This window comes from Mustela erminea, chromosome 2 (genome assembly GCF_009829155.1).
Source record: "Mustela erminea isolate mMusErm1 chromosome 2, mMusErm1.Pri, whole genome shotgun sequence".
NCBI classification, from domain to species: domain Eukaryota; kingdom Metazoa; phylum Chordata; class Mammalia; order Carnivora; family Mustelidae; genus Mustela; species Mustela erminea.
Window position 1 is genome coordinate 120,307,431 of NC_045615.1, and position 27,867 is coordinate 120,335,297.

Consider the following 27,867-nt stretch of genomic DNA (forward strand, 5'->3'; position numbering starts at 1 on the left):
TATAAAATTCCTCTTGGTAGGGGTGCCTGGGTGGCTCAGTGGGTTAAAGGCTCAGGTCATGATCTCAGGGTCCTGGGATCAAGCCCCACACCAGGCTTTCTGCTCAGTGGGGAGCCTGCTTCCCCGCCCCCCACCCCGGCCTGCCTCTCTGCCTACTTATGATCTCTGTCAAATAAATAAATAAACTCTTTAAAAAAATGTCCTCTTGGTAGATGTATGAATTGGTAATAGTGCATGGTAGATAAGAATGAACTAGTACTAGGGACTTTGGTAATATAGGAAAGAGACAATGAAAATTTCTAAGACAGGGAAGGCTATGGTTTATTCCAAGAATAGTATGTAGAATCAGAGAGAAACAGCATATCTTGGATGCAACTAAACTGGCAGTGCAAAGTCTAGAAATCAATACAGGTAATGCTGACCCTATTCCTATGTCTTAAAATTTGGTCTAACCCCTACCTACCAGTAACCAATCAATACAGTCTGTAGGTTATAAATATACTCGGTCGCCAACAAGGAAGTCTGAACACCTCACTGCACATCCCAGTCATGTTTCTTATCTGGGCTATTTGACACTACATGTCTGATTTTATTTCCTGATTTGGTCTCCATGCATGTCCCTCCATGATGTCTCATCATTATTGTTACCATGCATCAAGTGTAATATGCTAATAAAGATGCTCAATTCACTACTTAACAATTATTACCCTTAATCCTCACAACACCTTGAGACTGTCACTCATTCCTCATGTGGTAGACAGAATGCTAATATGGTCCTCAGCTCTTTTGGCTCCTTGTGTAAATGTCGTGCATAAGACCTGGAGCTGTGAATAAGATGCATTTTATTTCCATGACCAAGTTATATTAAGTGGGCTTTCATATAACTTTAAGAAAGGGAGTTTATTCAAGTGAGCCTGATTTAATCTCATAACCACTTAAGAGCAAAGAGATTTCTCCTACTGGTCAAGAAATCAGAAATAGCTGACTGGATGGCCTGGAGGAAAGCACACATCCATGTTGCAAACTCCCCAGGGAAGAAATAGTAGCTAAGAGTAGTGCCCAGAAGAGAGTTCTGGGGGGAAATAAGGACTTCAGTCCTCTTAATCGAAAGGAATTGTTGTCTACCAACCATAAGAATGAGCTGGAAGCAGATTTTTGCTTTTGTTTTTTGTTTTTGTTTTTTGTTTTTCTGGGTTTTTGTTGTTGTTGTTGTTCTGAGCCTCTGAGTGAAAAACCAGCCCAGCTGACACCTTATTTTCATTCTTGAGCAGAAAAACCAGCCTGTTCAGAACTTCTGACCTATAGAACTATGAGTTAATAGATAGACGTTGCTTCCAGCCATTAAATTTACAGCATTTTGTTACACAGCAGTGGGCAACCAATACTTTTCATATGTGCTTCACATAGCTATCAACTAGGTGAGAAATACAGGGATTGCTAAAGTCTTATCAATAGAGTGTGATCTTTGCAAAGGGACTTCCTGCGTTCGAATTTGAACTGTTGTTTGTTAGCAATGCAACTTTGAGAGAACTATTCAATCACTCTTAAAATTCCAGTTCCTCACTTGAAAATACAGGTAATGGCAAGATATACCTCATAGAATTGTTAAAAAGATGAAGACAGAAGGAGGAGGTAAAGCTTCTAATTTGGTGCCAGGCTTGTTTACATGTTCAACATACACAGAAGTTACCCCTTGTAGGGAGTCCAGGGAATATGATTCGAGGCCCCCAGTGGATGCCTAAAACTGTGGGTAGTATGATAAAGTTGAATTTTATATATTTTTTTAAAGATTTATTTATTTATTTGTGAGAGAGAGTGTGCGAGTGGGGGTGGGGAGTGGACAAAGAGGGAAAGCCGACTCTGCCGAGCGTGGAGCCCAACTCCGGCATGATCTCAAGACCCTGTAATCATGACCTGAGCTGAAACCAAGAGTCGGACACTTAACCGACTAAGCCACCCAGGTACCCCAATAAAGTGTAATTTTAAATTAGGTAAATAAGAGATTAATAAATTAGGCACATTAAGAGATTTATTGTAATAAAATAAAATAAAAAAATTCTAACTATAAACTGTAATAAAACTTGCGTTAATGTAGTATTTTTCTCTCTCAAAATATCTTTTTGTATTCACCCTTCTTATTATACTCTATTCACCCTTCTTGCCATGATGTGAGATGATAAAGAGCCTATGTGAAGAGAATTATGGTGAATGACATAGCATGATGAGGGTTAGGCTGCTATTGGTCTTCTAACAATACTTCAGAGGGAGGATCATCTGCTTCCAGACAGGCAACTGAAAGGCAAATATCAAACTGTGGATAAGGGCAGGGGAGGGGGTGGAGGGACGATATTGTTGTACTAGCAGCCTTTTTACCACAATGCTATAAATCAATCATTCAGGGCTTCAAGAAGTAAGAAATTTGGCCAAAGTTGCAAATTTCCTAAGTTGTGAATCAGGTTTCCCACTCAAACCTTGTGGTTCTCCAATCTCTGTACTTACCCTTACCAAATTAGTCCACTGTCTTCCAATACTCCCTTTGGAAGAGGGTCGTGTCTGTCTGTTTTCAGACTGTATTGGCTTCTCAGTCCTATAGAAACTTACCTTTCCAATAGTGGAGAGGACATCTCATAAATCTAGAAGAGAAACAGATAAAAAAAAAATATAAATCCAGGTCCTTTTCATGAGTCATCATGCTTTTAGAACTTTAGATCTCTAACAGAACAAATATGCCTTTCAAACATCCTCTGAAAAATGCAACAGGTATCTCCTGTTTCATATATTTTTTGGCTGGGACTCTGGGGATAAGGGTCGTTATGTGTTGCTGACATTTTCTCCTTCCCTTACTTGCTAACCTTTATCTGCCTTCAGAAAGTATTAGCAATTAGAACCTTCCCTTCCCCCAGGAATCAAGAGCTTCCTGCAGCAGAACTCGGGGAGCCTAACAGACCTGCCCTAGGTGTACAGATCACTAAGAAGGAGCTCAATCCTATAACTTGTACCCATCAGCAGTAATTCAGGGAGGAGGTTATATTTACTCACCTAAAACTCTTTAAAACCCTTCTCCATGGTTAATGAAGCCTGAGAAGAGTGGTGGAATCGTTATTACACATCACATTATTACTCATCATTACACATCACTGATAATAACTGAGTAAGAAAAGAATGAACATTACTAAAGAAGTCAGGTTTTTATAATTTCATAAACCAAAAAGTAAAAGCTACAATGGAAATTTGGCTTCTACTAGGTCTCCAAAAAGGTAGAGATTTTTCTCCCCAATGTACAGACTGTGCAGCGAGAAAAATATGGGCAAATCGATTGGGTTAGAAAGATAATCGTCTGGTACAAAAGTAATTGCTAAAAGTTAACGAATTTAGAGTGCTCTAGTGGAGGAGAAATAGCCACAGGCCACAACGACTTGCTTCTGCGAGTTCAATTTCACACTAATAATTATTTCAAGAAACAAATGAAGTCTTATTTATTGGCAGTAGGACATGGATCTTTGGTGATCACTGGTGAAAGGGGAAATTGTGAAATTAATTTGTACTAAGCAAAACTGCACTCAGTCCAACAAAGCTGTCCTCTGAATCTCAGTTGGTACTTTGGCAAGTGAGGATCACCTCAGGTTATTTGAACACTGAAGTTAGTGCTTGGTTAGTTCCCGTAGCAGTCTACCAGTTGGGTATTTTATGTTTACCATGCATTGATCTGGAACATGACGTTTAATGATGAGACTATAGGCTAAGGGAAAAATGCTTAAAAATCACTTAACCTCCAACGAAATTATCACTCATAAAATTATCTGATATCTTAATAAGGAGACCATTCATTAAGAGCTTTGAATTATTAGCTACATTTTTTTTTTCCTGGAGGTTCCTAGATACACATAAAGAAGACAATCATTCTGAAGCTATCATCAGCATGCAAAACATGATTTCACAGATATAAGAAAAAATATGTAAAATGTTAAGCTGTCCTAGCCTAAAGACATAAAAGTATTTTCCTTTTCTCTTCAACTATTTTATTTTAGAATGGTAGACAGTAGCATAAAAACATCACCTTACAAACATTTGAAAAAAATGATAATAAGCGTTGCAGTAAAGGAAAGTCTCTATTTATAATACATGTTTATTTCTTTGGTGTATATGTCCCCGCCATGGCCAATTTCAAGTTATTAACATGACATCACTGAAAAAAGAGTTGGAAAGAGATGCCCACAATCAGCAGGTATGAGCCTTAGGAGCTGTTTCCAGCACACCACTGGTTTTACAATTTTGTATCACAAGATCTCAAGAGCAAATGCCCTGAGAAAAATGACTTAAACATTCCCTCTAGTGCATTTGCATTGTATTTCTGTTGATTTTTCAAGTATTGATATTATTATTATTTTTACTTACTTGTCTGCATTTTTCTTAAGAATGAAAGATTTTTATGTTGGTTTACTCATATCCACAGTAGCAGAATTCCTAGATAAAAGGGTTCAATAAACATTTTTAAAAGAATTTCCCTGAATTATCTCATCTTACTGGCCCCTAAGACTCTCAGACAGGAGCATAATGAAAACATATTTTCAAGTGCCCAGAGTTTGTCGATACTTTAAGGAAAATCTCAACCAGCTATAGATACCTCTTTCCTTTAATTGCCAGACTGCTCTTATATTCTCTTGGATATTGAACACAAAGCAATTATTCTCAAGGATATGTAGGAGCATGCCAAAGCCCATAACTATATTTTGCATGTCTATTAGGAGATACTTTAGCACTTTTCATCTAAAAACAACCCAAGAGAGTCACGTATCTTTTCACAAACAAACAGAAGAGGAGTTCTTTTCCAAAGGATATAAAGTTAGTCAACAGTGGACCTGGGAAAGAGATGCACAGTTTAGTGTATATTACACATTTGAAAGACATGAATTAAATTTAAAATCTAAATACTATATTTTTATTTTTCTATTTTTTTAATCTATCTCACTCCCTCTGTCCTCTCTATTCCTGTCCCTTCCTACATAAACTATCTCCCTCCAAAAATGTGTCCCTCTTTTCTTTTTTGCATTTATTATAATGCATAAAAGGAAACCAAAAAAGCTTTTCAAGAGACGTTAAAGACTGGGAATCATCACACCTTCAGACTACTCCTTCTGGTCATCTGGCTGCCCAGTATTTATTCATTGTCTTTGCTTTTGGGATTAGTCGTCCTCCAGTGTGTGGTGCTGTGATGGTCTGTAAGTCAAAGGGAAACACATGGGGTGGTCAGATTACCAAAGCATGACCAATCAGTCTCTGTCCCACAGGAACTGTAAAGAAATAGAACTGGAAGCAATAAGACACTCACAGCAAAACAGCATCTAGCTAAGCCATTAACAGTAGCCACAACAGACACCATGTCTGGCATCCCAGGCTACTCATCTCTATTAAGCCCTATAAATCAAGACAAGGCAACTAGCCCTACACTTTTGAATTCCTCCCATTTAACAGGAGACACCTGCCATGATTAGTCTGCTCCCCACATTATGCAAACATCTTATGGCAGAGAACCACACTCTTTCCCTCTCCTTCTCCCTCTACTTCTTGCTGGTGGTGAATCCCTTGACCCGGAAGCTCTTGTCATTCAGGAACTTTCATATTCCTGAGGAATTAAACACTAAATTCTTTGTGACCCTGTCACTGGCATGGTGGGTATTTTCTGACACTGACACCTTTAAAGTGGGGTGGATAGCAGACTCTGGAGGGAGACAGAGGTCGGACAGTAACAAGAACCTTGAATCTTGAGGGGAAGCATGAAAGACGCCACTAGAGTTTATTCAATTCAGCAGAAGAATCCAAAGGATCCCCTTGAATAGTCTCTATTACCATGGCTGCTGGGTTTCTCACTTCTTTGGGTTGGGTTCCTCACGTTCTGTTTGATCCTGTGCATTCCCCCAAACTTCTGATACATTTCTTTATAAATAGTCAAATTAGACTATGTTGCAATCATAGAGTTATAAAGTATATGCATGATATAATGAATTTAATGAATACAGTCCTTTATTTGACAATGAAAAAATACAAAATGCAAAATAAAACTGTCTCTGAAATCCTCCAGCACACACATAATACATGTATACTCATATATGCTCACAAACCCATACACCCATCTTTAACAGCTGGCCAGAACCAAAGGATGTTTCTACGAATCCATGAAGCTCTATGAAATTCATTCATTGCCTTTGCAGCCACTTGTTTCTGTTTTGTTTCGTTTGTTTCATACGTTTATTCAAGAGAGACATTTTCTCCCTCCCTAGCTCCCATGATTCCGAGCACAGTTCTGAATTTCTGTTCTGCTTTAAGGATAATAGTAAAAATAACTAACGTTTATTTAATGCTGATGGTGTGCCAGATACTGTTCTAAGAACTTTATGTTTATGCTCCCATTCCTTCCTCAGAGCAGGCATTATTTTTATCATCCCATTATGCGAAGGAGAATATCAAGTTCAAAGTAGGTAACTTGCCCAGGGTTTCACAGTTAGTATGGCAAAAACCGAATTTGAGTCAGTGTCACTCATTTTATCGTTCCTTATAGTTCATATAACTTGCATTTTCACACTTTATTTATGTGATGCTTGTTACCAGTGGTAGACTGTAAAACTCCTCGGTTCTTGTGAAAGAATTCAGTGGAAAGACCGGATAGAGAGTTAAAGCAGCAAAGGTAACATTTAGCAAAGCAAAAGTACACTCCAGAGCCATGGGAGCTGGTTGACAGGAGGAAAGGTAGCAGCCTGCAGAGTTCTGAGTTGTGGTTTTTATGGGGGTCTATTTGGTCTTCTTCTACCCATGTTTTCAGTATCACACCACCCTCTGGATCGGACCTGGTTTCTTACCACACCCCTAACATTTTCAGCCCGTTTGCATCCTCCATCTTCTCATGAGCACCTAAGGGAAACCCACGGTGGGGCAGGGGGAGGAGTGTGGAGACGTGGGTGAATGCAATGTAAATGATATTATGCTAATATTATAATAGTATTGGGATTACTAGTGGACAACGTTTTCCTTAGGCATATTGGCTTCAAAGTTGGGATGGTCCCTCTGGCCCTTATCTCTTGCTTATCAAACTGTGCTAAATTTACTGCAAAAGGGCTTGGTGTAAGGGAAGAGGGGCGGTCTCTGGGTGGAGACTGGGTGGTTCCTGGCAATGGCCCTCCTGCCCTCTTCCTTTCTCCTGTCCTGCTTACCTAACTGCCTGCTCTACCTTGCCAAGCTGTCTAATTGGAACCAGGGAGTGTGTATTGGACATGAGTGCCTGGCAGAGTGCTTAGCATTTTTAAATGTCTGTTGGGCACCTAGGTGGCCCAGTTGGTTAAGCAACTGCCTTCACTTGGGTCATGATCCCAGCATCCTGGGATGGAGTCCCATGTCAGGGTACTGGGTTGGAGCCCTCTGTCAGACTCCTTACTCAGGAGTCTGCAACTGCTTTCACTCGGGTCATGATCCCAGCATCCTGGGATGGAGTCCCATGTTAGCGTACTGGGTTGGAGCCCCCTGTCAGACTTCTTACTCAGCCTGCTTTTCCCTCTCTCTCTGCCTGCTACTCTGCCTGTTTGTGCTCTCTCTCGCTCGCTCTCTGTCAAATTAATTAATTAATTAATTAATTTTTAAAAGCAAACAAAAAACTAATCTAAATGTCTGTTAAATAATCTCTTATAGAGTTCAAAAGAGGTACCTTGGATTTTCCACTTTCCAGTAAACTATTTTGACATAATTTCAACATAGACTGTTTCTTTCAATCCAGGTAAAAATCTTAGTTATCAATTGCCAAGAAAGATTCTGAAAAAAAAAAAAACATAGAAGCAGCAGCTCTGACAAGCACTCAGTGAATACATTACATAAACATATAAATGAAGGAGCTTAAATATCTGCATGAAAGAGAAAAGGGCAAAGGGATTTGAAGATTATCAGCTGATAATCAGAGACAGGAAAGCTCTAGAGAGGGTATTATTGAAAAATATCAACCACCAACAAAATATGCTCCAAAGTGCATGTGTAAGACAGAGTTAATTGTACCATTTCTATCGACAATGAAGGAAATGTGATCTTGTTTTTTCAATTCAACCCTTCAGACTTCATATACTTCTGGACAGTTAAAGTCCCATTGCCTAATATAGCATGACACTATGGAGATTTTTCTTAAAAAATAAATTGTATCTCAACGGTAGGAAAAGAATGTCGATGGCAAAATAGACCTGTTATCTAAGAAAAGCAAAATGTCCCTCTAGGTACAACACTGCGCCATGGGCTCCAGGAGACAAGGTGATATGAACAGGCAGAGACTGGAAAACACGATAGGCAGGGCTGGCTTTAGGCACTTGAGTGCTGAGGGAGCCCACGCCACAGTGAACTCCCCAAGCATCATTTCAGCCACTCGTTTAATGAAACCTGGGCTCCGAGTGTGATGTGTATCAACAAAATGCCAGCAATGTACCCATGGAAAAGTGCTCATTTCTCTCTCACCCGAAGCAGTTGAGCCCCATGAGCTCACATGGGGTCCTCCTAAAGCCAAAGAGAAGTAATGAAGTTAGTAATGGGGGTAATTACGAAGTGATAATGTGAGTTACATCTGTCACAGCCCAGATATCAGGAACTATTTATATTTAAATATCTAGACACAGATTTCAGTCCCTTACCTATGCATAATGAGACTTCATGCTCTCCAGCCATTTTCACTCTTCAAAATGATGTGCATTACAGGTTTTCTGGGTGTTGTGGTAGGTGTGTGATGCCGAATGTACTACAGTGTATTGAGGGCAGCTTATGACTGCAGAGTGAGGAAGGAAGTGTAAATGCTCAGAGTAAGTAAAATTATTAAATCTACAAATTAGTCAATACAAGTTAGATTCAAAGGAAATACGCTTCATGTATATACATGTATAAGAAGTGAAACTATGCTAAATTAACTTCTGCCTATGACAAGTAGCTCATGGATATGCAGATGAGTCTGGATGATCTTGTAGCAGTTCCTACTGTACCCCTCAAAAAAAAAAAATCCTCTCCTTTTCTGATATCCAGGTCAGAATTCTCTGTTTAGATTGTCTTTTCTGTAATCAAATTCGAGTGACAGAGTGGATGCTGACCTTCATCCCACAGGCATTAAACAGGACAGATTCTGACTTGCTCATGAATATATTCTTATTCTTTGCAACTGGCAAGTGGCCACCGAGTTGTGAGGCAGGAAGTACAACCTACTGGGTCGGGGTTACTTTTTGTGAGGTTTGGGGCATTCTTTGGTTGTGGGAGTACTGCTGATCCCTCTGTCCCATGAGGATACCCCTATTATTTCATTTCAGTTCCACTGTAAGAAAGCAACAGGGCTTCTGTCCCTTCCCTCCAATTTTTTTTTTTTTTTATTTTATTTGTTAGATAGATAGAGAAGATACCAGCTAGGAGAGGTAGAAGTACACTCTCCACTGAGCAGGGAGCCCAAAAAGGGACTGGATCCCAGAACCCTGGGATCATGACCTGAGCCGAAGGCAGAACCTTAGCTGACTTGAGTCACCCAGGCACGCCCCTCCCTCTCAATTCTTAAACATGCCTGCAGTATGGCAACCTAAGAGCTATACACAGCTAGGTGAGAGAAATATACTTGTGTACTCCATTTTTTTCAGCCACTGTCATTTTGACTCTGTGTTAAGCATCTTCTGGTTCACCTTAGATAAAAAACAGTGGTTAGTGGAAGTAGTGGTCAACATCCATAATTTACCATATCTTCAGAAATGAAAGACAAGAAACTCTCTTTATGTGGTCACTCCCTATCAGGGAATCTGTGTCTTCTAACTTTTTTTTTTTTTTTTTTTTTAAGCTTGTTTGTGTGTTTGGTTGGTGTATGGGGTGGGGGGTGCAGGTTACTTGGAGGGCAGAAAAGCGGGGGAGTCCTTGCTCTGAAGCAACTCATCCCTTGAGGAAATTTGTTGTGCATCTTGTTATTCTGCAGTAGAGGGAAGCCGCTCTTCCCTGATCCCAGATCATTCTCTCTCTTCATTTAATTTTAGTTACCAATTGACCTCACTCCTCTTCTCTTTAGACCCAGCTGAAAAGCCAGTCCTGCAATCAATGAATACATGGAAGATACAGCTCCATCCCATGGCCGTCTGAGGTATTCCATCGTACTTATACATAGTGGAAATGTGGTAAACTGTGTGTGTATGGGGAGGAGGGGTGTGAAACTGCTGATTGTTTTGATGTCTAATGCTGTATAAAGACTAGAATTCACTTGAATTTGCCTAATGTGTGAGCGTCTGGTCTTGGGTTTGGTCGCCTGGCTCTCCAGGATCAACTTGAAAGCTCTGACATGCTTTAAGTCCAAGTTGAGTCAAACACTGAAAAAATCCAATGACGGGGACTTTGAAACAGGAAGCACTGCTCAAAATCCACAAAAAATAAAGCAAGAATTCAGGAGGTTTTAAATAATAGGTTTAACACAGCAAAATTTATTTGAAATGTAGATAATCAGCAATCTACAGAAAGTCAGAAGCATCCAACCTATGGTAGATGCTTGTGTGCATTCTGTTTTGCTTTGTTTTGTATGCTATTGATACACATTCCACATTAGGTACAAATCTAGGGCACAGTTTCAGGCAGGCAGAAATGTGATTTTTAACACTGCACAACAAAACGATTTCTATTTTAAACTCTACTCTGAGGGATGGTGGGAAAAGAATGTCAGCTGCACTGGAGTTTCTCTCTACCATTTGCTTGGTTTTCTCTGAAGTATAGCGGTGGTGGTGTTGCATAAATATGGCCCCAGGGTCATGGGTGGGAACATCTGACATGGTATGTACTAAATATTCCTTGGTCTACTTCATTCTTTGTCACCTGGAAGTTTCAGCTATTTTATCTTTTCCTCCTCACCAGGAGGACTCTCTGCCTCCAGGTCCAGCAGACCTCTTTTGTGATTCCTTGGAACAACTCTGCTGTGGCTAGTAACTCTGATGGAGTTCAGACATTTTCTCTTTCAAGACATCAGTCTTAATTTCCAAAACCCCTTCTCTTTGCCTTTCTGGGAACAGGATTTTAATTTCCTTGGAATGCACTATTAAAGTGAAGAATTAGAACCATTTACTTTCATAGTCCCGAAAACCTATCTGAAGTTTCTCTTACCCTTCTATTTCTTGAGTTTGGATGAAATAGTGCATCACTTGTCAGGAGAACCCCAATGTATGGACCTTCTGCTTTCCCCTTTCACTTCTGTCTCCAAGTGGGAACTGTATTTTTTATTCCAGGGAGTGAGGGAAAAACTAGCTCAGCATCATCACATATCTTTCTAAAACCTTTTAATCTTATGTCCAGTCTTCAGCTTTTAAAACCAAATGAATGTGTATCAATGTAAAAGAAATATCAAGGAAAACATATGCCAAATAGTATATCAAACTAGCTTCCTGCTATATATCCCTTGCATCTACACTGCACATTGTTATCTTATGTTTAATTTTCTCATATGGTCATGGGAAATTCTATTAACTCAATTTTAGAAACAAGTTAATAATAACAATTACAATAATAATATATAGACATATTCAAGTTGTCGCCCAAACCTTGGGATAAGAAACAGACTCAAACTCAAGCCTAGTGACAGTTCAGGACAACCACATGCATCTTAGAAAGACTATTTCAAGTTATCTTCACATTTTCTTCTACATGACAACACTAAAGAAAAGTGTAAAGAACGCAGTTTGTTCAATCGTTAACAAATGGTTAAAAACACATATATTGGCATAAGAAAACATGTTGTATACTCAGCCATTAAGATATGCATTGTGTCACAGCAGCTGAAGAATATATAGCATCTGGAGGGAACCTCATATATATCCGAAGTATCTTGAAGTCAATGGGTCCTCTGACAATTATTTATTATATCCATTCTTGATGCTGAGGCATCAGTGATATTTATTAGCATAACATGCTTACAAATTCAAACTTCACAAATTCAAATAACATGATAGTCAACTCTATCAAAAAATCTGACTTTATTCTCTATACTCTTATACTAGTAGTTTTCCAACTTGTGCTTTCTGTTGAAATTACTAATGAATGGAGTTTTATATTTCCAGAAATTCTGATTTAATTGGTCTGGGTTGGGACCCAGGAATGGATTATTATAAATGAGCTCTTCTAGGTCATTCAGGGTGAAATGCAGTCAGGGTTGCAAACCACTACCTTAAAAACAATTCTCTCCATATTGTTCATAGTCTGCCTGGGCTGTCCCTAAACTTTCACAAGAGCAGGAAGCACCAGTTCATTGGCATCCCTGATTTCCTGGTAAATCTCACTCTTCCCCTACCCTCTGTGCTGTGTGTGTGTATGTGTGTGTGAGTGTGTGTGTGTCTGTCTGTCTGTCTCTGTCTTTGTCTGTTTCTGTCTTTTTCTGTCCCTCCCCTTGTCTATCTCTCCTCCTTCCTGCCTTCCTCTGTCAGTTTCTTCTAGTATGGAAACAGCATGGGAAATTTGATGTAACTCCCTCCCCCAAGAATTAAAGTATTCCTGGTAATTGATTCTTCACTCCTCTGCCACATGATGAGTATCACTGTCATTCTGACTCCTTTCTCATATCCCAGTGGAACACCTATAAGGAATGAGTAAGGTGAAGCTGTTGTAAAATAAAATAAACTTCTTTTCAACCTTATTTTCCTTTCAGAATTCGGCAAGTCCTGTCCATGCTCCACACAAGAAACCAACATCCTGAGTGATGATATTTCTATGTTTGTTGGGAAGTGGTCCACGTAAACAGGTGGCCATATTGACTTTGGTGAGAGTGTATTTCTAAGCCTATGGTTTGAGTCATTCTATAGAATCAGCTTTGCACTTACTGCATTGTCAACCCTCCAAGAGCCCAGGAACCTGTGACAGCTGAGTTATTGCGTTCTCTGGGAAGGCTGCTTCTACCATAGGCTCTTATTGCTGTTTTTCCTTGAGCCAGCTCTCCGCATAGTAATTTATCATCTTGTCTACTGAAACTGCTACACCTTTCATATAATTTTGTTTATATGTTTCCTATGCAGCAGCCTCTAATGACCATTTAATAATATTGAAGAAGAGGCAGACATGTACTCTGAACAAGACTGTTTTATAAAGAATAATAATAATAATAATAAAAACTGTGTAGAATTAGAAAAGAATTGAACATTTTAGCTCTAGCAGTCAGAAAATATCTCTTACTCAACTGAACTGATCATCTGGCTCTAAAGATGTACATTCCTCTATGGTAGATACTTGTGTCTTGATTTGCCTCCACAGTTAAATAATCAGCACACATACAGAAGGAGTTTCGTCCTTATGCATCTTGTTCTTTGTTGTTGAAATGCTACCTCTGCAGAGCTAAATCTGTCATATACATAATCTCTGTTTTATATTTTAAACCACTGGTGTGGGACATGGATGGTTCAGTGGGTTAAAGCCTCTGCCTTCGGTTCAGGTCATGATCCCAGTGTCCTGAGATAGAGCCCCACATCGGTCTCTCTGTTCTGCGGGGAGCCCGCTTCCCCCCATCTTCTGCCTGCCTCTCTGCCTACTTCTGATCTCTGTCTGTCAAATAAATAAATAAAATCTTTGAAAAAAAACAAACACTGGGATATTAGGATTATACACAACAATAATCTACCAATCCTAAATAGAGTAACTGGCCTTAAAAAATCATTTCTTATCAAATATGCAAAAATGAAAGTGGTAAATCAAGCAACATGCTTATTTTAATTATTTGTGATTAACGTATTTTGCATTTTGAGTAATAACCCAAAGGCACATCACACAGTAAATGCTTATTGATCAATTTGTTCAAGCAAATATGTGATATTTCTCTCAGTTCTCATTGTCATCAGGATGTAAATAATATCTCTCCCCGCTGGGTCAAGAACACACTGAAGAAATGTACCTGATGTGCTTGGAAGACTGTGCATTTTTTATTTCATACTTCTGGAGCTAAAAACTCAAAAATTTAGATATTAACCCCTTGCCAGATACAGGATTTTCAAATATCTTCTCCCATTCATTATATTGTCTTTTTATTCTGCTCATGGTTTCCTTCACTGTCCAGAAGCTTTTTAGTTTCAGATAGTCCCATTTGTTTATTTTTGCTTTTCTTGCGTTGCTTTTCAGGTAAATTGCTGCAACCACTATGGAAAACAGTTTGAGAATTCTCAAAAAATTGAAAATAGAACGACTACATGACTTAGCAACTATATTTCTCAGTATTTATCTGAAGGAAACAAAACCACTAACTAGAAAAGATATAGGAACCCCCATGTTCTTTGCAGCATTATTTACAGTATCTAAGATATGGAAGCAACCTAAGCAACTGACAGATGAGTGCATAAAGATTATATATACCACAAACAGACATACAACGGAATACTATGTAGTTATAGAAAAAAGAATGAAATCTTGCCATTTGTGACTGTAGGGGTAGACCATGAGGCTGTTAGGCTAAGTGAAATAAGTCAAATAGAGAAAGACAAATGCCACATGATTTCACTTGTGCATGGAATCTAAAAAGCAAACCAGCTGAACAAATAAAACAGAACTCATAGATACAGAGAGTAGGTTGGTGGTTGCTAGAGGGTAGGAAGGTGAGAGGGAAGAGGATCAAGGGGCACAAACTTCCAGTTATAAAATGAATATGTCAGATTTATTTGGTACAGCATGGTACACCATGTATAGCGTGGTGACTGGAGTCAATAATAGTGTATTACAAATCTGAAAGTCACTAAGGAAGTAGATTCTAAAAGTTCTCATCACAAGGAAAACAAATTATGGTGACAGATGGTGACGAGTCTTACTGTGATCATTTCAAAATGGATGCAAATTCTGAATCATGATGTGGTACACCTGAAACTACTAGAATGCTGAATGTCAGTTGTACCGCAATTAAAAAAGGACTCAGAAATTTGCTTTTGTGAGATAGTACTTGAGATTTAACATCAAAGTGGAGGACAAATTCAAAAGACAAGAGGATCAGATGGCTCGTGGGTGAATTTGTTTAAGCTGGGCATGTTTTTAAATAATAGCATTTTGTCTTTCTATGAACTAGACAGACAAGGATGATGTCAACACTGTCTCTTGCCATAACCTTCAACAAATATGGTCTGAGTCTTAAAAAATAAACTCTCATTTCATAATTTTGAGTTCTGAGAACTGTTACACATGGAATCAATGGAAGCAATTTCATTTTCTACTAACAAATTAAGTATACTTTTAACTAATAATGCACCTTTCTCCCTTGAAGCAAGCATATTCAAAAAGGAGCCATTTGTAGCCTCTAGATACTATAAAGTTACATCAGCCTACTCTGGGTAACACACACACACACACGCACACACACACACACACTACCACATCAGATAAAAGGTGAAATAATTCTTCAGTGCAACATAAGATTTTCTCTCACTTGGTAATTTAATGTTGGTTGCTATTGTTTATCCATCCTCCATAAAAAGTATCTTGAAATCCACAGAATTTGACAAAATAGTCATCAACTATAAACACTTAAGAAATGTTGAGTAAATAAACACAGAATAGGCCTAATTAAAGCTGGATGAATGGACAGATGAACAAATCAATTAATGAAAAAAATGGTAACTTTGAAACATCCCCAATTTTAAAGAATAGACTTAATCATCACCATTCCTAATATTGAATCATATTATCCACATTAGTTGGTATATGGTCACAGCCCCTATCTCAAGATCTTTTAAATGGGTTCCCACTGTCTTACAATGTAAGTACTATTTTTTCTCAATTTGATGTTCTCTCCTTAAAGGCTGTAGCTTTACATCTTTGCTCAGTTTTTTTTTTTTCTTTTGTTGATAAGAAACAGGTTTTGCTTCTTTGCCTTTCCTATTTATAGAAACCCATATTTAACTCTACCAAGAAAAGTTCCTGAGACTTCTTCAGACTCCAGTGAATTTTTACCCGGGTTGGCATTGTTTCACTGAAAGCATTCAGCCAATCCTAATAACATGTTGGTGGCAATTTTATATCACATTCTGCATGATCAGTGATGCTAAGAGATGTATTCAAGAACACATGTGGAGTATATATCATGTTACATGATTCTGAAACCAGTCATGCTATAAATGCTCCATTTGGTTTGCAGTTTGAATGTTACTTTGCAGTTTGAACATTGCATGGTTGTCTCCAGCTGGATATATTGGACTACCGATTTATTTATTTTTAAAGTCCCTCTTTATCGTAATTACTTAATTATTTTAATTGAAGTATAATTGACACACAATATTATATTATTTTCAGGTGTACAACATAGTGATTTGACAATTATATACATCACAAAATATTCACAATGATAAATATGGTTATCATCTGTCACCATACTAAGTTATTATAAAATTACTGACTATATTCCTCTGCTGTATTTTTTATCACTGTGACTTGTTTATTTTTTACTGGAAGTTTGTATCTTTAAATCCCCTTCATCTATTTTGCTCATCCCCACAGCCCTCTCCACTCTGACAACTACTTGTTTGTTTTCTGCATTTATGAGTTTTTTTTCTGTTTTTGTTAATTGTCATTTGTTTTGTTTAATAGATTCCATATCTAAGTGAAATCATGTGGAAATCACGTTTTCTGTCTAACTTATTTCACTTAGGTTAAAACTCTGTAGGCCCAACCTTGTTGTCATGAATGGCAATATTTCATTATTTTTTATGTGAGAGTAATATTCCATTGTACATCTACACAACATTTATTTAATCAATTCATCTATCGATGGACCCTTAGGTTGTTTTTCTATCCTGGCTATTGTGAATGATGTAGCCACTATGGAAAACAGTATAGAGGTTTCTTCAAAATATTGAAATTGAAATATCATACCACCTGGTGATTTCACTTTTGGGTATTTACTTGAGGAAACAAAAACACAAGTTCAAAAAATATTTCACCCCTATTTATTGCAGCCTTACACTGGACATTTAAAAACAATGCTTTATAATGGTCTATCATTGACTGAAGAGAAATCACACAAAAGTTCATACAGTCAGAATCACTAACTTAAACCAAATCTGAAAGTTCATGTAGGCATCTCTTCCCCTGTGTTCTTGAAGTTTCTTCTGTATAGAACTACTAAATCACATATCACATGGTACTAGGCATTTTTGTTCATATGGATATTTTCTCTCTCAGAATAGGGGCTATGTATATAAGATACATATATATGTATATACATTGCTATGATTATTGTTGAGTGAAATCATTATCTACTTGATTCATGTATGGCATTGTTGCTGGGATGCTGAGAAAAAAGGATAGGAAGAGAAACCAGGTAACTTTTAATATTTTACTTCCATGCAAAGTCACCACTGACCCTAAATTCTGTGTTATAGTTTACTGATGTAGAAAATTGCTTTAGTAAAGTCATTTATCTATAAACCAGCTTTGATTGGCTGACTCATGTTGATAAAATTCACAAAAGTCTGTATATGTAAGTTTAAGATGTAAATTTATTAATTTTGTATTTCCTCTATGATCACATCTTTCTGTCCATCCAAGAACCCTTCTTTTAGACAATGTTCTTTTGGATACATGCCCCTCATCTGTGAAGACTCCCTGCCCTCCTGATGTAGAGCTAGGTATCACAGCAGGTGTTTGCATGTGACATCTAAAAGACAACCAATCATACCAACTGACAAGTATCCATCTCCTTATTTTCTCTTGCTTTCTCCTCTTCTCAAGGACTTTGAGACAGACCCTTGACTCAACCTCTGCTGTATAAAATCATGTACAGAGTGGCCGACCTGTTATGACACTCCGTAGATGACATCAGTATTAAAATCTATGTATTTTATTGTACATAAGAAAATGAACCACCTTTTCCTATGTGTCTTCTCCAGGGGTTATTGTTAATGTACCTAAGGCTCCAACAGTATTCCTGAGATAACGAGCTTTATCTTTACTTGAGGTTATCTCTGATAATGGGCAATTTATGTATTAGAAAGCACAAGCCCATCCAATTAAGATTTGATATACCTCTGTTGGTTGATAATGCAACTATTGGTCCAACTTCCTTAATTATATTTGGGTTCTGCAACATCTATTATTGTTGTGATTATGAATATCAGGTTTTACAAAGGAACTCTATAATTCTAACAAATTAAAACATAAACCAGAAAAAAATAAGAGAACATTAGATCTGAATACACACGGTGATTGCATATCTACCTGTCTCAGGTGATTGCATATATAAAAATGCTACTTGCGATATTTTACCCTTTCAAAGTTATGTCACACGGTTCATTGGTATATTTCTGTCTAAATATTTTCACAGCAGTAGTTAAGGCAGAAATTTGCTATTGCTTGAATACAGTTCTTAGAAACCAAAGTCATCCTATCATCCACTAGTGAATGAACGATTCATCATAGGTGCTGGTGAAATATATACTAAATCTGAAAATTAACTAATCATACATGTAATTTGGGCATCCAAACAGAATGAAACCATTGCTAAATAGTTAGAAGTAAAATAAATTTATTGAATGGGGTCTCCAATTAGAAGTGTTTAAAGAGTCCCATGATTGACAAATGTTGTGTTTGTCATATATTCGATATATTGGTTAACATATCATGCTCACAGAATCCACATTTGCCAAATAAAATGAAAGAAATAGAAAACATTGTGTGCATGAACTTTTTATGAATGCATTAAATTTAATTTGAAGACATATTACAAAGAGGTTTTGGGGTTTTTTTTTGTTGTTGTTTTATTTATTTTTTTTTTTTGCAAACAAAAACACTTTTTTATTTACCTAATAATCTTATGTGCAAGTGTTCCCAGGAAGGTTGGTTAGCATTTCTGAGAGAGCATTCAATCCACCTGGCTATCCAAGCAATAGCAAATTGAGGGTACAGATCATAGAATCTTAGTCCTGGCTGGGAGCTCAGAAATAATTTAGTCTGCATACATGAGGGCCCTTAGGTCCAGAGCTATTGAATGATTCACATAAATTTATATAATTGCATAGTAACAGAGCTGGGATTAGAACCCTTGTCAGCTGACATGGAATGCAGAGTTTTTTCTCTGCTTCCCTTCCCTATGGCAGCTAGAAAATGACTAGTAACACATCAGCGTGACCTTGGTGGCTTAAAAAGTCACTTCTCAAAATATAACATGATTATTGAAATAGTAATCCAGAGGCTGCTTTAAAGTTTACTTTTGCACTGCTGGTCTTAAGGAATTGGGGGATATTTGGGATTGCTCTTATGAACAGGAAATGCAAAGAGGCATTTGTGACTTTTGCCAAAGCCCATAGGTGCCTGGGAAAGGAATTCTTGGGAGAGACTGATGTCTTTGTGCTATAATATCCTGTCCTGTCATCAGTGGGAAGATTGAGAGCTCAGCTGGGTGGTATCTGCTCACAAAACAGCGGAAGATATTGCGGGAACCACTAATGTATGATGTTCCCTGGTCTCCAGACCTGGTTTCTTAAGGTAACCCCAGAGAGTTTGAACTTTAAAAGAGCCATTCCTTTAAATAGTTAATAACACCAATATTCCCCTAGAAAGCTCAGCGGGACTACCTCATCAAGCTGTCTTCTCCAGATGTTGCTGAGAGAAGAGGTGTACTGAGCCACTGACGGAAGGACTCAGGAGATGTATGGACTAGTCAAGAGGTATGTTCAGTTGCTAAGGGGAGCAATGTCTGGGTTTGCCACACTGCAGTCAATGTTAGCACACCAACAGGAATTTCAGATTCTTCTGAGATTTTTTTTTTTTTCTGAAGTTTTACTTTTTATTTGCCTCCATATTGCATCACAGCTCTCATTGTCTACCCTGTCTGTTTAACTACTGAAGGGAGGGGAGACTGTGATTCAGTCCATTTGCTACATTTTTGGTAGTTCAGCTCACTTTATGCTCGGGGACTTAGATATGTGATCTCATTAAATCATGTCCATGATCCTAAGAAGTGTCTATCAATCTCTCTGTTTTGAAAATGGGGAAACAGATACTCAGACACAAAAGTGACTAGCCTAAATTCTTTCTGGTAGGATATGCAGGAATGAGATTCAAAACAGACCATCTCACTTTAAAGTTCAAGCTCTTTCTACTGTACTATGTGTTCTCTCTTACTCTTGTTCTTTTATTCTATGTCTGTCTGAGAAGACAGAATTACAATTTCACAAAATCTGTGGGGACACCAGCTTCAGTCTCTCAGACAGTATTCTCAGTTATAAGAACACAGACACAATATTCAAGACGGGGAAGTTCAAACCAAAGTACAACTGATAATCTCTAATGCTCTCATTGTTGTTTCAAAAGCAGGAAGAATAATTGCAGACTTTGAAAATAAGAACATGACATGTTTTTGCTGCTAGAGCTATAAATCATGGAATATCAAATATCAGACAGGACACTTGGACAAGCCAGAATCAGGGGCATCTTGTCCTGGTCCTTTATACATGTGAGTTGCTATGGTTACAAGAGGCGCTGAGTTGATAGGGAAATGGAGAAGCTACTCTAATATTTTAGTTTGTGAGATATTAGTGAATGTTTCTTTCTCTGACAGCAGGTAGAAAAGGAAAACTTTCCAATGGCCTGGTAAACACAATTTAACTAATGAAATACCTCAAGATCTCAAGATTAGTTTTTTCATGAAATTTATTTTTCCTTTCATGTTTTCCTTGATGATACCCCATAATATGAAAGAGCTACAGCTGTGAATGAGGAAGAAGAGTTCTAGCATTTGTAATGGTGCTACTCACAAGATCACAGAAGGTCAAATAGAGGTCAGTGACCTGATTATACCCATAAAGCCCTTTATCCACAATTTGCTGCCTCTTCTTTCCCTAACTAGAACCCATAATCAACACAATATTAGGTTCACTGAGGTTCACCAATTAGGTCTGAAGCTGGACTCTAGAAGTAAGCTTTTATTGTTAGTATGTGTGTGTGTGTTAGCGTGTGTATCAATGAGTGTTAAAAAAAAATGCTGTTACATTTCTATATCCCATTTCTGGATAAACATCAGAGAGTTTTCTTTTTTTCTTCTCCCTTATATTGAAAATCCAATTTCAAAGTTTTAAATATAGGCAGAAAATAACAGCTATATCAGAACAATTTTATTTCCTTTTAAAATTTTTTAAAAAATAACCTAATCATTAGCATGCTGATTACGTAGTTGGAATCACAGTAACATTTGATTTATCCTTATTAATATCCTATCTAATTAAGAAGATTGATGCTTTCTTATAGGTATTTAAGCACAAGTCTATAGGAAGCAACATATTTATTGTTTTGAAAATGAAAGGGCAAAATGAACGAGCTCTAAGACACTCTTTCACAAGATACTCTGTGTATGGACAGTAGAGATAGATAGGTTCATTTCACTTAAACATTATCCTAATTTGTATTTCAAAGTAGACAAGGAGATCTTTTTGAAGAAAACATCAAACATGGTTGTGGGGGGGGAGAACATTTGGGGGAGAAGTCTAAATTAGGCTACTTCTGAAAAGTAATGGGTAATTTGATGTGATATTAAATGATCATTTTACTTATCTGTATACATTGTTTCATACAATATATGGCTACTGGGTTTTATACAATGAATTTTTTTTTAAAGAATGGTAAAGTAAGGAACAGTTGATCCTTCTAAGTCCCTTTTAACAAAGCTAATTTGCTAGCCCTACTAAAACTAATTTCTATAATGCATAATCTGGGTGGACAAAATTGGAGCATGTTGGGTGTAAAATACTCCTGAATATGTACTTCAGAAACTCAGAGAGTTCTCCTACTAGAGTCCCAGCGCCCAGATCAGGAGTTTTTGTTTTATCTGCTCAACACCCTGCCATCTTTATTTTCCTTTAAAATTTATTTTTTGGTTACACAGAATGAGAAAATTAACTTAATACATATCTCCTTGGTCCAAGGGATGGTCATATGACTTAAGCAAGACCAGCTTGACTTCTTCCCTATGATTTAAAATTCTGGAACAGGAAGAATAGGAGATGATCCTTGTAGGTACGAAGCTGTTTAAGTAAAAGAATGAGACACCTACTGCTCTATTTTTGATGTTCAGGAAAAGTCCACATACATAGAGAGAACATGAAGGTGGTACATGAAGCAGAGAGAAGAGCTAAGTTCAAGCACTTATTCCCATTCAGCCCCTCAGTACAACTCAATTTCCACTCATTTCATGATTTACTAATATGACTTAATAAATTTCCTTTTTACTTTAAGCCAACTTTATCTGGGGGCTCTCAATTATAACAAAGATTTATTAACTAACTCCATTAGTAATGTGCTTACTTCTTCCAATGAGGGGACAGGAGAGCGAAGAGAAATCTCATCTTCTTCATTTCCTTCTCACCTTCCTCTCCCTCTCACTGCCTCATTTTCCTTATCTGTAAAATGTGGCCATGGCTCTAGATAATTTATAATATTCAACTCATAGTCCGATTTCCTGTGGCAGCCATCAGTGTGATTGATAGTGGCTAGGATCTAAGAAAATATTTCCTCTTAGTATTATCCAAGTTTTTGCAGTTAACTTATATTCTGGTGCCTCTGTTTCTCAACAGTTTCTTTTATCATTAAGGAGATAATTACTAAAAATTTACTTAAACATAGAGTTCAAAGGTAAATTATGCTTTCTCCATTCCAGGGCTAAGATTGACAGTGATGCAAATGGATTATGAGAGACTCTGAAACATCCTCCAACAAAACTAATTCCCAATATTTTTTAGGCAGCTGTTCTCAATCTTTTCTACAGAAATATCCATGGTAGCAGAGGAGTTAAATGCATTTTCTGTGGGATTCTGCAGAGACAGTTCTAGAGATAGACGAATCTGAAATAGCCTATCACAAGGAGAGGATTTATTTGAAGCTAGAGACTTGGCTTTAAGACTTCTAACACAAATTGTACACTCTATTTAATAATACAAGAGCAGTCTTGTAACTTACTTCTAATCAATTAAACCTGAATGAAGTAAAATTCATACTTCAGACAGATGCATCATGTTTATCATTTGATATCCTGAATTTACTAGTCCACGGGTATTTAAGAAGCACAGGATTTTACTATCGATGGCTCCTGAGTTAAAATTAAAAAAACATGTTTTCTGAAAATGTAATCATATGAAGCCAGTATTATGCATTAACATAGAGCTCAGTTAACCTCATCAGGCTTTCCTCATTTAGTTGCAAGGATGGTGGAAAGCACAACACAGAAATTTCACAAAACAGAAGAACTCAGGAAAAGTCCAAAACATGAACCAAATTCAAAAGGACCTATAGATCTGGGGAGCCACTTCAAAGCACAGAGTACCTAAGGATGAAGCAGCAGAAGTGAGGAGAAAATATTCACATGGGGTAGGGTTGAAGTTGTACCCAACTCATGTCTGCTCCATCCCAAGAGAAGAGCAAACAGTAGCTATGGTATAAATGTATATAATAGCACCAGGAAAGATAGAAACTTAGAGAAACAGATAGCAGGAGGCTGAGGTAAGATGGAGGTTCCTGGGGTTCTTTCAGAAAAGTCTGACTGTAGGGAAGGAGAGCTATTGCTTCCTCTCAGTGATTTGCTCATTTTCATTTTGTGCCGGGATTAGCAGATTGTTGCCTAACTCTGGACATTTTTAACAGGAAGGGAACTTTTCTGTCAGCTCTGATATGATAATTATAAAAAATACCCACATATCTTTTAATTGAACATTCATTAAATCACTTGGCCAGGAATCCAAACAACAAAATGTCTATTATGCTATTCTGTGTGTAAAAGAAGTTATGCAACATGTTTCTTCTCAGAAGAGAGAATAAAAGTAAAACCACCCCCAGATGACCACTTTTAGCACTTTTATTTTACAGGCAGAGGTGAAGAACATGAATAAAATACATGTTCTTGAATTAATCTCCCTTGGGTGCAGAGAGAAAAGAGCTCATTATTCTTCTAACGGACAAAATTTGATTTTATTGACACTCTAGCAGTATGTCAACTGCTGGGTGTATCTCCCTAGGCTGTAGTTTTGCAGGCTTCATTTTCTTGCTTTCTCTCTTTCTTTCTTTCCCTATTTCCTTATTTCTTTCTTTTTCTTTCTTTCTCTTCCTTTTTCTTTCTTTCCTTCTTTCCTTCCTTTCTTCTTTTTCTCTCTCTCTCTCTCTCTCTCTCTAGCAATTCTATGATATATCCCCATGTATGGGGATACATACACTATGTTGCAATCCACTTCTGAAAGAATAATTTCAATGAAAATAATATATAACATGTTCTACTACATGAGTATGTCTACTTATTTGTAAGTGGACCACATCTTGCACATACTAGGTAATAAACACATGAATTCAGTTTAATAACTATATTGAAATATACATTTCTTTTTAATCATTTTGTGTCTCCATAGGCTAGCTTTGTGACTCACATCCAATAGATATAAAACACATACTTGTTGGATAATGAATGAATGAATGCATAAGTTGATGATTGGATGAATGACTGAATAAGTAAATAGGTGTATGCACTAATAAAAATGTTGGTGAACACAGAATTATAGAATTTAATCGCTTAATAAGATCATCTATTTCTACCAAAACTTGTAGCAGACAGAATAATGGCCAAAGATGTTGGACATCCTAATCCTCTAAACATGTGAATATGTTACCTTACATATCAAAAGGAACTGTGAAGATCTAAGTGGAGAAATTTGAGAGACAAGAAAGTTATCCTAGATTATCTAGGTGGGACTGATCACAGTAACCCTTAAAAGAGGGAAACAAGAGGTCAAAATCCAAACAAGCAATATGACTAAGGAAGTAGAAAGTGAGAGAGAGATTTGAAGATGTTACCCTACCCACTAGCTTTGAAGATGGAAGAAGGGGTTAAGATTTAAGAACGCTGAGCCATTAGATTCTGGAGAAGACAAGAAGATGGAGTATCTTTAGAGGTTCCAGAAGGATCCAACCCTACTGACATCTTGACATTAGGTTTTTTTGGAATCAGACTTCCACAAGTATATGAGAGTATGTTGTATGTTGTTTGTTGTATATTGTTTGTTGTTTTAAGCTACAAAGCTTGTAATTTATGACAGTAGCAAAAGGTATTGGGTAGTTCTACTCAATGGATCTGGAATAAATTTTTGAATCTGAAATTTACTAAGTACACTCAGAATGCCTGAGGCAATAATTATCTAGCAAATAATTATCTCTAATCTACAATATAGATAACATACATATAATATATATCTATAATCTAGCAAATTATCTAGCAAACCATAACTTACTGCATCACTTTATACTTCAAAAAAGCAGTGTTAAGATCTCAAGATTAGTATAAACATAAGTACAATTTACCATGTGAAAAAATGTTTGGAAAACAAGTCTAGAAAAAAAAAAACCAAAAAACACCCTGAGCTATTAACACTATATTCTGTAACTACATATTGATTTTCTCCTCTTGCTTTTATCAAAAAAACAAAAAACAAAACAAAACAAAACAAAAAAACAATGGCTTTCACAAAGGGTGATTTGAATAATACCGTGCATGCATTGTTTCAAGCAGTAATTCTCCATCTATCATTTCTGCTTGTATTATTTCACACCTCTCAAAGACATTCACATTTATTTGCAGGCGGCAAAGTCACCTGTCTGTGTTACATCTCTGGCTGCGTACCACAGAGCTTACTTTCCTCGATCTTGCATAGATTGTTGGTGGTCTTCTTTCTTTCTTTCTTTTTTCTTTTTAAAGATTTTTATTTATCTATTTGACAGACAGAGAGAGAGATCACAAGTAGACAAAGAGGGAGGCAGAGGGAGAGGGGCAAGCAGGCTCCTTGTTGAGCAGAGAGCCATTGTGGGCCTTGATCCCAGGACCCTGAGATCATGACCTGAGCAGAAGGCAGAGGCTTAACCCACTGAGCCACCCAGGAACCCTATTGGTGATTTTCTTTATCTTCTTCTGTGAAGAGTATGTTAAATATGTGGTGTCAGCTCTGTTTTTCTGTTTTATTCTATTAAATTATACTAACTGTGGCTTTGTTATATGCATATAACACATTCAGAATTTCTAACAATGTTAGAGTTATGCAATAGATACAGTACATTCATACTGCTTATTTTCTTAAGATATCAAAGTTAAGGATAACGTTCTAATAGTATATTAATAACTTGGTTCAAATTAGGTCACTAATAGAAAAGGGGAAAATCATAAGCAGAAAGAAATCCTTAGAAAGGAGTTCTTCTAAAACAGTAGCATCTTAAAACGGGTATTGGATAGCCATACTCTATTTCAGATCACCAACTGGAATTTATATTCCATGTCCCCATCCCACTTCTTTAGGACCATCGACAATCATTGTAATTATTACTGGACAGTCATTTTAAATTTGACATCATTCCTCTAGGTGTTCTCATATAAACATTTTTTCCCAGTATATCAGCTCATGCTATGTATCTCTTTTTCTTTAAAAATAAATTGTCTTTATAGGGAAAAATTTCAGTATGGATGCCTGATTTCTTCCTTTCAGCGTGATTTTTCAAAAAGGTAGGATCTAAGATCTGTGTTTATTTTCTTCTTGTATAGAGGAAAATAAGGGACACAGAGACTCACATTGCTGTAAGGGGCCATGACTGTCATCTATGATGGTTCCCACTGAAAGCTTGAAGCTTTTATTTTATTGAATATACTAAATATGTTAAAAATTGGAAAGCCATAAATAGGATTCCAAGGACTCTCCCTACTATACCTGGATCTTATTGCTGGCATGATATGTCATTGCCTGAGACATTAAGCCACTAGCCCTCTGTTGGGGACCAACTATACCTCCTTCACAACCAGATATAATGGATTAATAATGAGGAGAGGAAAGTTGCCTTGTTTGTGCCAGTGAGGCTCTTGAGCACTCTCTATCTTCTCCTCCTGCCTGCTTTAGTGACTGCAGAGGAGATTTTTATTGCCAAATGTACATGCAGTTGCAAGGGACTGAAGCATCTCTCTCAGCTAATGAGCTGCAGAATATAAAAGTTTGGGGCAGTCTCTATGGAAACTTTTGAATATGGTGACCTATCAGTGCTGAATGTGTGTGAGGTGACAATTCCTCCTAGAAGGCAGATTGTCACAAATTGGAGATGGTTGGACTTTATGGGAGTCACTAAAATTATCTCTGCCTCAGTTTCCATCACTGTAAATGCATAGTCATCTAATTTCAAGTTACATTATCAGGATTAATGAGTAACCTAAATTACATTAAATTCTTCAGAAATAGGCGTTATATAAATAGGAAGCAATCTATTAACTGGGTAAAAGCTCAAGAAAAGAGAGGCTAAACTTGAAACATAAAATGTGATCTGAAATGTAAGTAATTGACCAAAAATCAGGACTTTGGGCCAATTACTAGACATCCAATCTTTGTCATTGGAGAAAAATTGTACAGACTATCCTTTCCTCTTTTCTAACATTTGCTTATTACATAAAGTAGATAATTTAGCACTAAATAAAGACATAGTTACATTGTCTCCATGTATCATTGCAGACTGCTAAAAAAAGAATTTTTTTAAATTGGTAGTCAGAATCTCTCCCCAACTGATGATAATTGGATCTCAAATTCAAAGGACATCATTCAATTGAAAAAAAAAAAAATTGCCAGAGGAAATATAAAGGCTCTGTCCTCGGTATACAGTATTTTATATATTTTTAAGTATTACATCAAGTTCACTCCACAAAGATGGTAACCATTGACCCAAATTATATATCGGACATTTATCTTAAAATACCCATCTGTTAATTGTTTATATTTCTGTTACTTATGCTGTAATGTCTCCTTGTGAGTGATAAGAATCCTCATTAAATTTTACTGATTGCCCGCTGAGTATACAGTGCTCTACTGAGATATTTTGATGGACTTGGGGTAGAGAAATACA